The sequence below is a fragment of the Notolepis coatsorum genome (assembly GCF_963971535.1).
Source record: "Notolepis coatsorum genome assembly, contig: SCAFFOLD_1103, whole genome shotgun sequence".
Lineage (NCBI taxonomy): Eukaryota > Metazoa > Chordata > Actinopteri > Aulopiformes > Paralepididae > Notolepis > Notolepis coatsorum.
The window spans coordinates 4,694-10,000 of record NW_028171017.1 but is presented as its reverse complement, the minus strand read 5'-3'; positions in this window follow the sequence as shown (position 1 = coordinate 10,000).

The following is a 5,307-nucleotide window of genomic DNA, read 5'->3' as shown; positions in this document are numbered from 1 at the left end:
AGACATAATAAACAGGTAATAAAATAGACATAAAATAGGCATGATAAAATAGACATGCTAAAGTCCTGACATAGTGCAATACAATGTTAGCTACGGATTTAAGGCACTGGGTCCTATGTACACTACTATATAATATACAGTTTTTACTCTATATCCTTGTGCTATACTTGCTATATCTAAACTATACTATACAAGAACCACATCAGTTCTTTCCTTAAAGTGACCTTTATTTTCCTCATTCCTTTAAAGTGTCCTTTCCATTTAGTTTAAAGTGACCGTTTGTGTGTGAGCGAATGCAGCATGACTGTGTGTTGTGTGTGTGTGTATGTGTGTGCTCGTGTGTACTTGTGTGTGGAGAGTTCAGTGTTCAATGTTCTGATGGCCTGGGGGAAGAAGCTGAGCTGTAGTCTCTCTGTTCTTGTTGCATGTGTGTGTAGGCGCTTGCCTGACCGCAGCAGCTTGAGCAGGCTGTTGTTGGGAGTCTTTCATTATTCTGCAGGCTCTGGATTTGCACCTCCTGTTATATAAGTCCTGCAGGGGTGGTAGTGCAATACCAGTAGTGTGCTCTGCTGAGCGCAGCACTCTCTGTAGGGCCTTCCTGTCCTGGGCCGTGCTGTTTCCAAACCAGGCAGTGATGTTTCCAGTCAGAATGCTCTCTACAGCCCCGGAGTCTTGGATTATGGAGATGTGATGTGAGAAATGCTGCTCCTTCCACTCTGAAATTTAGCTCTCATATTTATTACTGTTGATATGGCACTCACCACTGGATAAGATTGGATTCTGCTCTCATATTTATTACTGTTGATGTCTACTCACCACTGCATCCTGTATGATAAAGCGGGTTGTTCTTCTCTTAGCTGTAAGAGTTGTACCCTTCCTGCTGACTTGTCGTACAGAACCTGTAAGTCGCTTTGGATAAAAGCGTCAGCTAAATGACTAAATATAAATGTAAATATAACCAGAATTTCACTAAAAGCGTTGCCGTTTCTCGCGTGAACACTCTACTATTTCCAAATCAAATGTATATAATAGGTATTATGTTTCATCATGAATGCATGAAAGGGGGGGGGGGGTAGTTTTTTTATGCTTTGATCGTCACCAACGGCATACGTTGTGGAGTAACGTTACACACACACACGTTGCGATCGAGGTGAAATCATGGTTGGATCAAAGCAGGATTGATATCAATTAGTCCTTACCTTCACTAGGACGTACTCCAAAAAGAATATTCCAATTGTCTGATCGCGAGTCCAAGTATTGGTGTCCATTGTGTCGCCAACATAATCCACCAACAAATGCATCAGAGGCATTTGACGCTTCTCAATGCGACCGGGATACCCGCTCGCCTCGCCTGACAAAGAAAAGTGCGCCCGGAGACATTTGATCGTTGCACAGGCCAATATATAAGGTTTCAAAGGGTGCTCGATACTGCCACCTGGGAGGCCAATATTGCACTTTGGCATTCTCAGGATGATTCGCCATGTTAACCCCCGAGTCCGTGTGCCTGTAATGAATGGAAATATCGAATAAAAGAAATAACGATGAAAACCCGACTATACTCAGGTCTGGCGGCTGAACGGTTGGCAAGATAACCCGACTATCCTCGGGTCTGGCGCTAATTGAGTTAAGGCCATTGCTGGGAAATGACCGCCTTGTATCACAATGTTGGTAGATTGGATTTATTTACAGACAGTACTTGGAAACCTTTTGTTTTAATGCCCCGGCTTTTTGGAATGATCTTCAACTCTCACTAAAGATCAATACCCCATTATCTTTAAAAACATGATGACACATCTCCTTGCTTCAGACTGTGACTGTTTGATCTTTCTTTCTTTCAACGTCTAATTGTCTAAGATGGATGTTCCTTGTTTTTTTGTATCTGTTTGAGGGAAAACCAATTGGCTTTTTTCTAAATAAATAGGTGTGAAATAGGAATGAGATACTGCCATTGTATAAATAATTGACCATGGTACTACTGCATGGTAGTTATGTATCACCATGGTACCACTTCTGTAATACCATGGTTTAATTCAATTCAAACCATGATACCAATGGTAATATGATGGTGTTCTTTTTTGGTCAATACCATCAAAAATAATGGAACTATTTTTACTTTTATACTATTTAATCATTGAAATACCATTATACTTTTTGTAAATACCATGATACATTTTTACAAGGGTGTGGAGGTGTTAATTTAGTCAATGAAAATGATAACTAAATATGGTCGTCAACGAAGCTTGCTTCATGTGACACTAACGTGACGAAATTATTCATGCAATGTTGTTGACTAATAACGACAACACAAAATATAGTTTGCTAAATAAAATCGTGCTTTATTCAACTTCAACGTCAAGACTGTTTACTTGCTAGCTAACAGGAGCTTGTTTGCCGACAGGAAGGTAACAAACATAATTGTCTGTGTGGAACCCTTATCCCCAACACATCGTTCCATGGGTAGTGGGTACCACTCTTATGCTGGGGATGTTGTTTCCCCCAGGGAGATATGGGAGGATGGACCGCACTACAGTGGCGTATTAGCCGGTAGCTGTGTTGTGTATGAGAAGGGAATTATCAACCTGTAAAGCCCCATATTGAGCTGGAAATAAAGCACCATACAGAAAAGGAAACTCTCCTCTTACTTCCCTACATTACTGCATGACGGAACGCTACATTATGTTGATACACCACAATTGAACACATTAAATAGCTTACATAAGTCAAACCAGTTTTTTTCTTTTCTTTTTAAAAGCTCACACCAACTTTACTGTAACTGAGTGGCGAGACTAAACAAAAAAAGACAAAATCGAGACTAAACGAAGACTAAAATGCTCAGACCTGTAGTTGACTAAAACTGACTGAACGAAAAATAGATGAAGGTGCACAAATATGATGAAAACGAAAAAGAGTTCCAATCCAATCCCGCATTCCCGACGAGATCGCATATCGACTTGTGTTTACAAAATTACAATGAAGATTGGTTCTTATTACACTAGTCTTCTCTTCTCATGAAAACCCGGCATGTCTGGCTCTTTCCTCCTTGATGTCCCCAAACAATCAGTCAGATTTACACTGAACCGAGCAACGAGCGCAGAGCAGACAGACCACAACCAATCAGTCCCTTTTAGAGGATGTTTTCAAAGGAATGGAAAAAAGTAAGGAGTACAGTTTAGAGCAAAACACTCCTTTTCTCACTCTCCGTGAAGTACTTTCCCCTTGGTCCTGGTATTTTGCAGTGGTTGTGAACTTCTCTCAGTGGACACGGACACAAAGACCAGAACAGACAGAACCACACCTGGCAGATAACAAAGACCAGAACAGACACAACCCCACCTGGCAGATAGGAAATTGTTTTTCTTTTTCCCCTCTCTCATTTTCTTTGACTTTTTCCCTGCCTCTCGGATATTGATTTATTCCTGCGTTTCAGAGACAGTCTCTCTTGTGATACACAGTGCGATAGAGCCCCCTTGGCATGCTAGTTCTGCACCCACAGTAGGAGTCTGTCTCTTCCTCTTTCCTTCTCCTCTCTCTCTGCCTATCTTCCCGTACGGAAAGGGATTACAAGAAACATACAGTTGTGCCTTCAGAAGGTTTTTTATAGGAAACACAGTTTCTGACTTCCGATATCATTATCTTATTCATCTCATCTGTTTGTTATACTATTATTATATGCTAGATTACTGCAGTCGATTGCAACACGTCTTACTATGTGTAAACTATCCCTAGTTATAGCGTAAGTATTTACTAAATCAAGATTTTGTCACTAAATTTGAATGGGTTGCACCGCTCACAGTAGTTATAACTTATTACTAGTTATTACGTAGAACTTAGTAACTACTAAATATGTGTATACTCCTAAGGTGGTGTAAGTTATAACTTCAAAAATAACCATGTCATAACCATGTATATATGTAATCCATAACGCTAATATGGTGATGGAAAGGAACTTGACATACTACAAGAAGCCCCACTTTATATTAAGTGTCCCAGTGTATTTATTTACATAATGATGTAATGACCCTTGTTATATTTCATTTAATTTCAAACCTTTATTTAAACTCAAAAGGCAACTGAGGTTTCCCTCATTTACTGTGACGTGGAGTGTACGTACAGAAATAAGCAACAAAAAAAATATATATATCATAAAATCACACAGCATATAAAATCATAACAATAAGACAACAAGATGAGACAAAAGTAAGCCTAACAAATCAATTAAAACACATACAACTTCATTGTAGATCAATGTTTTAAATTCTGAAACAGAGGGGGGAATCTCAAGCTTTAAGGACTGTTGGAGTTCATTCCATGAGCTAGAGGGGCATCATAGCAAAATGCAGATTTACCCTGTTCTGAGAAAACTCGAGGGACCTTAAGGACCAGCCAGTCACTAGAACGGGTTCCATAGGTTAAAAAATTCCATTCCAATAATGATGTAGTATAAGGAGGTAGATTACCAATAAGGGCCTTAAGAATAAACAAATACCAGTTTGTTTTCATTTGTCCAGGGATTTAATTCTTGAATTACATCACCATAGACTGATAAGAAAACTGCTTCGACAACTCTTCCTACTAATCTAAGAAAAGCTGGTTCTCTTTTTGTATAGGAAGCCAATTTTCTGTCACAACTGGGAGGCAAGGTTGTCCACATGGAATTTAAATGTAAATTTCTCATTGAGCCACACACTCGATATACAGTGACTCTCTCAATGCTAGGACCACTTTATATAATCGTAAACACGTATCTTGTATGTTGTATCTGAGAATGCTCACAACACACTATAAGTGGCTGACTTGAGAGATGGACTGAGTAATCTTAGCTAGCTAGCTACGTTAACGTTACGTTAGCTATAGCTAGCCAGCCACAGTCATGTAAGTTATAGATGGTAGCAAACATTATATCGATAGCGGTGTCAGTGTTTCAGTGTTTCAGATAGCAAGGTGGAGAGTTACAGGATAACGTCAGTTTGCTTGCAGTCTTGCTGTTTGTTGCTGCTGCTAACGTTAGTTAGAGACAGCTATGTTAATGTAGCAAACGTTAAAAGTCATCCAACATATTGCTGTTTTAAAGATGTTAGCGCATGCAAACAGAGAATAACACACATTATTACATGGCGTTTTAACATTCGCCGGAATGCTTGATTGTGATTGGTCAATAGCCCCCGACAGCGGTGAATTATTTTTCGATAACCACCGGTGATTATTGTTTTTCGCAGCTGGAGTAATCAAGCCCCACTGACACACACTGTTTCAGTGCAATTAGACACACCTGCCGGGCTGCCGGCGATAATAATAATCACTTTATTT